Source organism: Asparagus officinalis, chromosome 5, assembly GCF_001876935.1.
Source record: "Asparagus officinalis chromosome 5, Aspof.V1, whole genome shotgun sequence".
NCBI lineage: Eukaryota > Viridiplantae > Streptophyta > Magnoliopsida > Asparagales > Asparagaceae > Asparagus > Asparagus officinalis.
The window spans coordinates 23444993-23458752 of NC_033798.1; positions in this window are offsets into that span (position 1 = coordinate 23444993).

Consider the following 13760-nt stretch of genomic DNA (forward strand, 5'->3'; position numbering starts at 1 on the left):
AATAACTAAGTGATAACTCAACAAGCTTCCACACAACTATTCATGTCAAGCAATCCCACGCATGTAATAACGTATCACAGTCTATTCTATGCGATTAATTTATAACAGATATAAATAATAGAAATACAAGTCAAGAGAAGCGGAATCTTGCCTACGAGACCAGGGGGTCTGATGACGGGCGGCGGTGCCGATGCGGATGGGTCTGGACTGTGGGCCAGTGGTAGCGAGCTATAAGGTGTGGCGAGTGCATCGTTGGCGCGTCAGATCTGGGGGAGAAATCTGAAGGGAGGGCAGCAGTCGACGGGCTGATCTCCGAGAGGCGCGCGGTTGGTTGCTGTTGCGGTCGGACCAAGACTGATGGGGGCGGGTCGAGGTGTGGTTGCTGAAGGCGTGGACTGAGGGAGCGAGGCGTTGACTTCGGAGGCCAGGAGGCGGAGGTTTTAGAGGGAGAATGGGGTTCGATGGCTGAGGCGGCGAAGGAAGTTGACTGGGGGTGGTTGTGGACTGGATCCGGAGTCACGGAGGAGGGCGAGCGGGCATGGTGGTCGACCTGGAAGCTCGAGGCGGGTTTGAGACTGGGATGGAGTGGTGGATCTCAGGGGCGCCTGTGGCGGTTTAAAGGCCTGTGGAGGGAGGCTGCTAAAGTGTGTGCGATGCTCGAGGGGTCTGGTCACTGTCTGATGGTATTAGGTGAGTACTGTGGACTCGGCGCGCTGCTGGGAGGAGCCACTGCCGTCGTCACGGAGCTCGGTGGATGGGTGGTGAGGGCGGGGCTACGAGGCTCTGGATGGTGCTCAGTCTGGGACGGAGGAGAGAGCGGAGCGTTTGTGTGATTTGGCAGCGGGCGATGATGTGTTTGGGGGAATCATTTGATTTTTTGGGCGCGGCTGCGGGTCGTAACTCGAGAGAAAGAGAAAGAAGAAAGGAGAGAGATAAAGAGGTATTTATATATGAAAATTTAGGGTTTAGAAATTTAAAACAACAATAATTAAAATAAATAATTAAAGTATTTAAAAAATTAAACTAATTACAAAATAATTATCTACAAATAAAAACGTACATGTTGTGCTAATACAACAGTTGATACGAAATAGTCAAAATATACACATATTATATAATTAAATAAGAATAATTAATAAATAAAATATATTTACTTATATTTAAAATCAAACAATTATGGGATAATTATATACACAGTAAAACATACAAGTTATACTAATACGACAGATAATATGTAATAGTAAAAATAATACAGCAAATTATACAAATAATACGTAATTAATAATACAACGTATTATACGAAAATATACGTAATAATAAAAATAATATAACGTATTATTTAAAATGACATGTAACAACATCGATAACGCAACAGATAAATTCCATAAATTTTCACCGCATAAAATTAATTTATAAATATTAATATCATTTAAATAAATATAAAACTTAGGCTTTAAATCATAGAAAATCTAGAAAATCACGAAAAATACAAATACACTTTTAAAAATAATAATTAACTATTTTAAAATATCAGAAAATTATTTTAACTGGTATCGAAATTTCATGGTCCTTACAATCTTTTTGCAATCATAGCTCTAGAGACATTTGTAAAACCACTTGAATTAATTGAAGGTCAGGAGTAGGCTTTTTGCATAGACTGATTATAAGAACCCCCTACCGTGCATGTTTTCCTAGCCTGTAAAGAAACAAAATTTTCCTGTGCATGTTTTTCCAGCAGTGTATGTTTTACAGGAGCTATGCCATTTAGATCATTCTCCGATTCTATAGCAATTGATTCGTGGTGATTTAGCCCTTCAACCTTATCAAAAAATTTATCCCTCACTTCAGCCCCCCTCACTTCATTAGGGACACTAGAAACAGGTTTATTAACAGTCACCCAAGCTTTTTTTGTAACATTTTTCCTGCAGTGTTGAGTATCATGACCTACACTTTTACAAAAGGAGCACCATCTTGGTTTGAATTCATAAACCACCTTTTGATGATAACTTTTACCATCAGGACCTTGAATTTTCAATTTGATCAGCTAGAGGTTCCTTAAAAGGTAAATCAACTTCCAATAATACCCTAGCATAACTCAACCTTTGCCTTGAGGCAGTAAACTTATCAGTAGTAATAGGGCATCCAATCAAACTAGCAACCTTGTTAATACCAATGGAACTCCACAAATTCAACCTTAGATTTGGAAATTGCACCCAAATGGGGTATTTTTGGTCTTGTAATTTCTCTATATCCATATCAATTGTCCATGGCTTTAATACCAAAGGATGTGAACCAAAGAACCAAGGCCCTCCTTCAAATATTTCCCTCATACTGTTCTCATTTTGGAATTCAAATAGAAATATTCCTTATTTAATCAAAAATACTTTAGGGATAGAAATTTTACCCCAAAGCTTAACAACATAGGATTCCATAGATTTATACTTAACATTCATCCCAATTACATGTCCAATTAGAGTAAATTTTTAGAAATTTTCCCCTTCTCTCCGTTCATTCTCATTAAAATAAATAGTATTTCCTTGGGAAGATGGAACAAAATTTAAGGATAAACCCCTTCCAGCTTGTCTATTGTTTGAAAATAAGCTGACAAAGGATTTCTTAACCCTTGACACTTCATTATCAAGAATTTTAACCTTTCGTCTCTGTTTTCCAGGCTCTTATTTTTTTCTTGAGCAATTTCAATAGATTTTCCTTTTAAGATCTCTTCAAGATTTAAATTAGCAAAATCAAACTTATTCTGATCTAGAAAAGGAGTTCGAACCTCATCACAAGAATCCTCTACCAGATCAGATACACCAAATTCTTCAACATCATCAGCCCAGGAGTGAGGGGATTTACCTAGCTCATGAGAGATTCGAAGATCAGTACCAATCTAAGGAGGATCAGACAGTGAATTCGTTCTTGCAAGAATCTTAGATATCAACACCTTCTTCTTTGCTCCCTTAGGCCCCGTGCTATCCATTTCTTGAGTGAGAAGATTCACTGTTACATCTGATTCCACATCATATTCAGCTTCAGAGCCTCCAGAGATTCTAGACGACGAAAGATAAGAGAAAAAAGAATCTCGTAGCTCATTATTCAGAGATCCCTTGATAGCGCTCTTCTTCTTCCTCGATCTCGCCATTCAAAACTAGGCGGAGGCGCAGGTTAGCAGAGAGATCGCCTGCTAAAATACACCTTCAGACCGCCTCTTGATGTTAAAACTAAAAAATTTTCATACTTACAAAATATAAGGTATTTCTCTGAATACATGTTAGTAATACTCTTATCATAGTTTCGATTTTTAAATTATAGTTATGTGGTCAATTTTGATAATCAAGATGTATAATCTTACCTTTTTAGTTATAATGAACAAATCAACGACCTCTTTTGTATCACATGAACTATATTTTTCTCAATACTATCTAGTTTTCTCATATCCGTTTTGTATCTGCATGCATATTCGCTTATATATCCTTATCTATATCCGTAAGCGTATCCGATTTTAGTAGATATTTATATGAATTTTCTTTGCCGAGGTATATCTGTATCTGTATCCGTATCCGAAACGGGTAAGCGCATATGGATATAGTAAGCATCATATCCGAGCCGTATTCGGACCGAATGCACCCCTAGGTAATGTATTTTCTTTACCGAGCCATATTCTACCCTTTCCATGTGGAATATAATGGACATAATTTCCATAGAGGGAACATGTCAAAATAGATGAGGAGTTTCCAAGCTACAAGGGAAGATATTGCAAGGTCAAAGGCTGACCTATTCTACTTCAAGACAAATTGTGTGAAACTTAATTCACTCGAGCTATGAAAAATGGATTAATATTACCTCCTTTTAAAAACTATAGTGAGGGAGCGTTGGTTGATAATCCAATATATTATCTATACCATAGGAGATTGGGCCACCAAATTGATCAACATTATAGTTTCATAAAATGAGTGCAACAACTGGTCAACAATGGCAACATGGTCATTCCTCCTTCTTACTTAAAGGAAGAGTTTAACGCCTCGTTTGGTACGCGGGAATGAGGTGGAATGGAATGACCATTTCCACTTCTCATTCCTCCATACCAAACATAACTAATTTTTAGAAGTTGGAATACCCATTCCAGGGAATGCTCATTCCCACTTTTTGTGGGAATGAGCATTCCAAGTGAATTGATGAGGAATGGTCATTCCCATTCAAGTGGGAATCAAATTAGTTACGTTGTATCCAATTACAACCCCATTAATAACAAAAAATAGATCTAAAAATCCTATCTTATTGAGCGACATGACCAGATTAATAACATGAATATATATAAACAATTAATTAAGATGTTTTTCCTTAGGCTTGCATATATAGGGAAATTGATTCTAGGATAGAAACAAGAAATATTACTGATTTTTATAAATTTTATTTTTAAAAATAAAATTGTTTAGTTATTATTATTTTTAAAAATCTATGTTGTTGTAAGGACATTATTAGAAAATAAGATTTCATTTCACTTGTGAACTAATGATACTAAACATAGGAATCGGAATGGAATTTTCATTCTAGCTTCATTCTACAAACGCACCCAAACAAGAGAATGAGAATGGACATTCTATTCCCACATACATTCCATTCTATTCATTCTTTCATTCCATTCTCATTTGAGTCCATTCTTGCGTACCAAACAAGGCGTAAGGGAGAATGTCTGCATGAAAAAAGACCACATAGAACTTGTCATGCTATAACTCTAGGAAGCGATTCAGAGGATGTGCTAAACTTTCCGGATGAGGATGAAGAGAAATTAAATGAAACTCAACAAATCGAATTAAGGAATAGAAAGGTATTACCCGAGAAATAAGGTTCTACTCACAAAGACAAGGAGAAGCAAATTGAAATTGAGGAAAGTCTACTTCCCACCACCCAAAAGAATAAGACTTCCGATTCTGTAAACTATAATATACTAGCCTACTTGAAGAAGTTACCCTTCCTTCTCAACATATATGATGCTCTTCTAATGTCAAAAGAATTGAGGAAAACTCTTATTCAAGCACTTCAGAATCCAGAGATATATCAATATTTCTTTGCTAAAGCAAGCATGAAAGAGGCACTTTATGCAATGCATATGACTTTGATCACATTCACAGATAAGGATTTCTTATTAGGTACCAGTGAACATAATATGCTTCTATATGTCACAGGGTTATGTGATGGCGAGAAGATTACCCGAACATTAATTGATCCATGTTTCTCTGTCAACCTTTTGACCCTAAGAACCTTGAGAAATCTTTTCATGGATGTGCAATTTTTATCTCGTGAAAAGATCACTAGCTAAGGATTTAATAGTAGCAAGTAAATTAATAGTAGCAAGTTATAAAATCGTGAAAAGATCACTATCTAAGGATTTAATAGTAGTAGCCAATAAACTCTAGGATAAATAATTCTACCTATTGAGATGGGATACCTTAGGATTGAAGTTAAATTCTATGTAATCAATATAGATACATCGCATACAGCTTTGCTAGGGAGGTTGTGGCTGCATGATTATAATATTGTTCTTCTACTTTGCATCAGTACATGAAATTTGTCAAAGATGGAGAAGAAAGAAAAATTAATGGAGACATTCAACCCTTCAGTATTCATGTAGTAAAATACGATGATGCAAGATACTTCCTAAACCCTAAAAAAAAGTCAATCTTGTACATCAGAAGATGATAGTCATATTAATAATAAAAAGAGAAAGAAAAACATGCAAAGACCAATAAAGCCGCATTTTTGGAATGACTTAAACTCTTTGGAATATGAAGCTAAAAAAGGTGGACACTTCAAGAAACTTTTTAGAAGCGGATGCAATAAAAAAATGACATGAGTGAATTACAAAGATAGTTTGGATGATATGGGCTTTTTATAATTAACCTATCATAGAAACTAAATCATTTGAGAGAAATTTCATTATTTCGAAGATACCTTGACAACAAGGATTGCACCAGGTCATACAAAAGATTTGTATATTGTTATTTGTTCTAAGGTAGAATATTTGATAACATTCTATGCTCCACCTTTAAAAAAGAGGACAAAAGGGAAGCTTGTTTTACAAATCCAATCCCTTAAATGCTCAGAAAGATCTTATCAATCTTACAGAAGATGATAAAACAAATATGAACCATATGCGAATCCCACAACACTACTCATAGAAATAGCTACAACTAATAGAGAAATTCAAGATTCCTACAAAGCAATCAAAGGACCGAATGGAATTCTTTCGGTATATGTGGAATCCTCCTTAGTCCCAAATAGTAAAACCAGATGATCGATCATCTCATACTAGAAGCTTAGGGCCATTCAACTGAAGCATGCCGAATGATTATGATTAAAGAAGTGAAGTAAAAAGTAGGCAATTTGACTGCAGATATTGACGTCACCCTTGATGAAGTCTTTGAGATAGATGAGGAAATATAGAAGATCCTATAATAACAAAATTAAAGGATGCGTCCAAATAGTTAGAAGATGGCGGACAAGCTACAGTTGATGAGCTGAAGGAAATTAACTTGGATTGAGAAGAGGCGCGAACATGATTGAGAAGAGGCGGGAGGAGATTAGAGGGAGAAAGACGAAACCCAATCTAGGTGTAGGCTGTCTAAAAATCACAATACATAGCTGATCCCTATCAAACACCAATGATGAAAGTTACAATCTGACGACTTCCAGAAGGCTACAATTTAAAGACTTTCACGTAGATCGATGTGTTAGACCCTAGAGGGGGGTGATTAGGGTCTTATGCTAATCTAATCCTAATTAAATGCTAATTAAAATTATATTGATTAATTTGATCTTGCAAGATATGAATATGAATAATAAAGATGAAAATAGAATACGCTAAGCAAAACACAAACACACGATATGTTCACGAGGTTCGGTCCCCACGACCTACGTCCCCGCTCCTCACCTCGAGGAGATATCCACTATCACAATCCGGTTTTGAAGCCGGAACTTCTACACACTCTTGGTTTACAAGATCACCGAAAACTCTCACACTACACAAACACTATGCAATCACACTTTACACACTAAGTGTAGGAACCTAGCCCGTGTCCTCCTCCTCAAGTGCTCGATTACAACCTCTCCCTAGGTTCATCAATCGACGCCACTCCTATTGGATTTAACCCCGTCCCTCTCTCCTCACACTTCTCTCGGTGTACAAGTGTATTACAAGTGATTCTCACAAATAAAATTTAAATACAATGATTTGTTCTCAAATAACAAGTGAGAACTCAATGAAGCTCACACTCACTAAATCACAACCCACAACCCACAAAATATAATATGAAAATATTAAGCTCAATAAGTGTGTGTGATAATAGTGAATAAAACTCAATAAATGTAATTCAATGAATATAGCTAATCAAATGAAAGTGAAATAATAAGCTATATAAAGAAGAGATTAGAAAACTTCTCAATGGACAAGAAGAGCAGAAGAAATGATGATCCCAATAGGATTTGCAAGCCTCTTCTTGTTGTAGAAAAACATCTCTTGAAAACTGATTAATGAAACCAACTTTAAACAGCTCTTAAACGCACTTAATCTTTTGTAAAACATCAAACTTGGATTTCTTAGTTGTTGAGAGGAAGAGCAGCAATGGGGTATATATAGTACCCCAATACAGCAGCAAACAACTGTGCAAAAGTCCAAAACCAATTTTGAAAACAGCTGTCAAAAACTAGCCATTGTAACATTCTGACCGTTCGGCGGTCGACCGGTCCGGTCGACCGCGAAGCACAAAAACTCAAAGAATCAGGGTTTAAAGCTGGCGGTCGACCGACGGAATTTTCGGTCGACCGGAAATTCTCTTAGTCAACCGGTGCGGTCGACCCCAAGCATGAGCTCAGAAAACCACTGTCGGTCGACCGAGCCGGTCGACCGAAAACTGATATAGGCAATACTGACAGGTTTTGGGTAGTTTTGAAAATTCGTTAAAAATATCAAATCACATCCAAAAATTATGAAACTTTGGGGAAAGTTTCTAAATAATGAAATAGACATGTTTGAAAAGGAATTTTTGGAAAAAGAATTTTTGTTTGTGAAAACTACCTATTTTTGAAAAATGCTTTGAAAACCTGTATTTTTATGAAAGTGAAAGTTGATATAGGACTTGTAAAAATTCATATATATATATTGTGCATATATTATATGTATATAATGAAGTACGAAAGAGCTGTAAACATGAGATAAAGATATTTTAACAATGTTTAATGAAAAATCATCTATATGATAGAAAACGTCAAAAATCGTGTGAAGTGTATATATATTGAGCTTAGATATAATCATACAATATATGTAAGTAAACCAAACATATACCTAGGTAAATCCATGCAAATGAACTTGAATCTTTAACACTGATTGATGTGTGTTGAAATACCTAAAAAGAGAGCATAAACACAAAACACTAGAAAACTTATTAGTGATAAATTGTTTGCCAAATCATCATCAAAACTATAGGGTCAACAATCTCCCCCTTTTTGATGATGGCAAACAATTTATACATGAATATGAAATATAAACTGATAACCCACATATTAGCCAAAACATAGACAAATCATACATGAATGATCACATAAACCATATATGAATATGAATAAGTATATGAGCTTATATGTGGATTTTCTCCCCATTTGACAACATCAAAAAGGGAAAAAAAATGAAAGATAGGAGCAATGCTCCCCCTGCTTATGAGCACAGATAAAAGAAAATGTATGCTAAAGGCTCCCCCTGTCAAATAGAATAAGTGATACTAAAGAGTATGTAAAGGAGCTAAGCAAACTAAACAATCATAAACAGTACATAAAACAAAGAACTCATTATTAGTAACTTATTTTCCACATACCAAAAAAGTATGAATATTGTTTCAACTATGCATTGATCATAGAAGAAATCTACCAAAACACAATAAGTCACAAATCATCAAATAGGCATTAGAAACTACATAGTTTTGCATAAACATAGATTCGTCCACAAGGTAGCAAACCACACATCAAATAGGCATTAGAAACTACATAGTTTTGCATAAACATAGATTCGTCCACAAGGTAGCAAACCACACACATAAATTCATAGTTTTGCATAAACATAGATTCGTCCACAAGGTAGCAAACCACACACATAAATCCATAGAGTTATTTCACTCAAACAAAAATAGCTTTCAAGTTTTACAACCCAGAATAGAACATCAAAACAAATAAAAACATCACATAAAGGAACTCAAATCAGTCATCACCATCATCTACCATCACCATCATCATCATCATCATCATCACCATCATCATCATCACCATCATCAGAAGAGCGTGAGCCATCAGCATGGTCCTCACCAGAATCAGACTCAGAACTAGAAGAGGGATCCGGAATCCCAAGAGACTGACGCTGATAGGAAAGAATAGTCCTAACATCCCTCTAAATAGATGAGACTTGCTTCTGAACACTTGAGTACTGAGTCTCAAGGCGATCCAGACGGTCACAAATATCAGAAGAGGATGAGGTAGAGGCTCTAGAACGGGAGCGAGTGGAATCAAAGGACATATGCATTCTAGAAAGAGAAACCTTATCAAAGAAGTCCTTCTTGGCTTCAATTTTTGGTTCATTGGTGAGATTAACACCGAAGTGTTGAAAGATAATAGTGAGAAAGGAACCAAAAGGTAGAAATTTTGTATGCTTTGATGCCATGTTATTGAGAAATACAGTTGCCCAATCTACTTTGATTTTGGCAAAAATGACATAAACAACATTAATCTTATCAGAAGCAAAGTGATCAAAACTACCGGTCTTAGGAATTAAGTTTTGAGCAACGATTCTAGCAATGAGTTTGGCAATTGGATTGAGTGAATTGTTGTTCATAGGATAAGAGAAGCCGGGTTTAAACATGAGTTGGTTGACAGCTGGATCACTAAGCTCAATAGACCTGAGATCAACGTTACCTGTTGGGATTTGAAGAATCCCCGCAAGTTCGTTGGCAGAAAAAGTTATTGCAATATTTTTAACAGAGGAGGTAGTGGTCAAACTACCATCAGCAGAGGATGATGTGGACAGGTTGGCATAAAACAGATAAACTAAAAAAAGATAATAAGGAACTTTAAGTCTCTCATCTAGCAATCTATCTAACCCAACATTGTGAAGAATAGACTCAGTATCATACATGAACAACTGAGAATAAATGATATATCTAGTTGGGAGAATTTTCAGTTTGCACAACTCCCTATATTTATTGACAAGAGATTTAAACAACAAATAATCCTCATAATGTGAAGCTTTTGTAGAGGAGGAACTAGATTCAGGTTTAGATCTCTTTTTGGAAGGCTTGGGAGGCATGATAGATTAAGAATATGATTATATGAAAAGAAAACCTGTAAAAAGAAATTTAGAGCAATTTTAAACAGCTGCCCTAAAAAGAAACCCTAGATTGAGAATATAAACCTAAGAATGCAGAAATCAAGAGATAAGGGAAGAATTTACCCACAAATTCTGATGAAAATCAACAATGAGGAACAACGGTTGAACAAAACGGGCGACCGACTGAATTTCAAACCCTAGATTTTGCGATTTCGAAATGGGAGGAAGAAGAGAGGTCGAGTGTTATGAGAGAGGGAGCAACGACTGTGATTGAGTAGATGAAGATTTAATGGTGATGTAGAGTTCGGGTTCAAAACAGATACCCAATAACAAAACCGAAACCCAATAAAAATTCACAGTTGCTGCAAAAATTTCATTTCGGTCGACCGACGCGGTCGACCGGAACGATTATAGAGAGACCTTCGGTCGACCGGGTCGGTCGACCGCGAGAAAATGAAAAACACAGGTGATTTTGGAAATTTGTTTTGAGAGTTTTTATAATTTAGACCTTTTGAAAAATTGTTTTATAAAATACTAAAAGTTTTATAAGATATATATAAGTGTTTTTAATTATAAAAACATACAAATAATTTATTTTTAACATAAAGAGTATAATTTGTCATACAAAGCTAAAAAAAAAATTATTCAAAATAAGAACAAAACAAAACAAACCATAAAAAACAAAAGAAATATAAGTCTTTTTGGTACCCAAATCATTTTGGTACCACTAGAACTTGGGACATGACCCCTAGCATTTAAATCCAAGGCCCTAGGGTTATGAACCCGTTTGGGCGTATTTTGTGCACTGATACGATCAAAGCAAAAATTGTAAACGTGACCTATACGATTGCAATTTGTGCAATGTGGAGGTTTAAATGGTTTACGTTGACCGAAATGGAATGCACGTGGTTCATTTGCAAAAATAGATTTTTCTTTGTAATTATTTTGCAAACGAAAATTTCTTTTCAAATCGAAACAAAACATGGCCAAATGACCAAAATGACCACAATAATCACATTTATACACATGAGCATATTTATGATTTACACTATGTGTGTGTATATGTGTATGTGATGATGGGATGCACAATCATGAATAGGTTTGTCAATTTTTGATGCATTATGACAAAATTGAGCTAAATGGCCTTTAAGACCGCAAATAGAATATTTGTGAATTTTGTCATACATATATGCATAGTGAATAGGTTTCTTAGAAGAATTAACATTGAACTTTGCACATAAGTCCATGAGCTTTTTATTATTAGCAATACAAGTGTTTAGTGTTGAATCTAAGGTAGATATTCTTTTTTTCATTTGATTCAACTCATCATTGTGCATACAAGCATTGCTACTAGAAGTAGGATAAACAAGACTACTTATCATAGATTTCAACCTATCTACTTCTAACATAGCATCACGTTTTTTATGAAGCAAACTAGCATTTTCAATTTTCAAATTTTCATTGCATTCTTTAAGAATTATATTTTCATTTGCAATAAAATTAAACTTATTAGCTAGTGTTTCATGAATGGATTTCATATTAACATACTTACTCTTTACATCAATATAGCAATTGTGTAATTTTTCAAACTCAAGATCAAGTTCATCAAAAGTAATAATGTCATCGTTATCGCATACCTCACTAGGATTATCACCTAGTGGTATTGTTCTTGGGGATGAGGCTTCCTTAGAGCTTAAAGCGGGGTTTTCCAACTCTTGTTGAATATCCTCCAATTTCCCTTCATGTGCTTCAATAAGTTTCCATAAAGCGTAAGCACTATCAAAATTAGCAAATTTGTTAGAAAAAGAAGAGTGAAAAGCATTAAATCTTTTATCATTATCACACCATTTGGATTTTTCCAAGATGGGAATAACATAACCATCCTCAATAATTTCCCACAAATCAAATTGATTAGATTGAACAAAAAGTTTGAATCTAATGCGCCATTGAGCGTAGGGGAAAATATCCAAACGAGGAGCAATATTAATAGCATATCCTAAGCAAGATGAATCATTCATATCCATAGAGATGAAATGCAAGAAGCACAACGTAATCAAAATTAGATTAGCACAACTAAGATAACTTGGATCTTTAACTCAAGGTGGTTAGACCTTTAAATTAAAGAGCACCAAGCTCTGATACCAATTGTTAGACCCTAGAGGGGGGTGATTAGGGTCTTATGCTAATCTAATCCCAATTAAAGGCTAATTAAAATTATATTGATTAATTTGATCTTGCAAGATATGAATATGAATAATAAAGATGAAAAAAGAATACGCTAAGCAAAACACAAACACACGATATGTTCACGAGGTTCGGTCCCCACGACCTACGTCCCCGCTCCTCACCTCGAGGAGATATCCACTATCACAATCCGGTTTGGAAGCCGGAACTTCTACACACTCGGTTTATAAGTTCACTGAAAACTCTCACACTACACAATCACTCAACAATCACACTTTACACACTAAGTGTAGGAATCTAGCCCGTGTCCTCCTCCTCAAGTGCTCGATTACAACCTCTCCCTAGGTTCGTCAATCGACGCCACTCCTATTGGATTTGACCCCGTCTCTCTCTCCTCACACTTCTCTCGGTGTACAAGTGTATTACAAGTGATTCTCACAAATAAAAGTTAAATACAATGATTTGTTCTCAAATAACAAGTGAGAACTCAATGAAGCTCACACTCACTAAATCACACCCCACAACCCACAAAATATAATATGAAAATATTAAGCTTAATAAGTGTGTGTGATAATAGTGAATGAAACTCAATAAATGTAATTCAATGAATATAGCTAATCAAATAAAAGTGAAATAATAAGCTATATAAAGAAGAGATTAGAAAACTTCTCAATGGACAAGAAGAGCTGAAGAAATGATGATCCCAATAGGATTTGCAAGCCTCTTCTTGTTGTAGAAAAACTTCTCTTGAAAAACTTCTCTTGAAAACTGATTAACGAAACCAACTCTTAAACAGCTCTAGTTGTTGAGAGGAAGAGCAGCAATGGGGTATATATAGTACCCCAATACAGCAGCAAACAACTGAGCAAAAGTCCAAAACCAATTTTGAAAACAGCTGTAAAAAACTAGCCGTTGTAACATTCTAACCGTTCGGCGGTCAACCGGTCCGGTCGACCGCGAAGCACAAAAACTAAAAGAATCAGGGTTTAAAGATGGCGGTCGACCGACGGAATTTTCAGTCGACCGAAAATTCTCTCGGTCGACCGGTGCGGTCGACCGCGAGCATGAGCTCAGAAAACCACTGTCGGTCGACCGGGCCGGTCGACCAAAAACTGATATAGGCAATACTAACAGGTTTTGGGTAGTTTTGAAAATTCGTTAAAAATATCAAATCACATCCAAAAATAGTAAAACTTTGGGGAAAAATGAT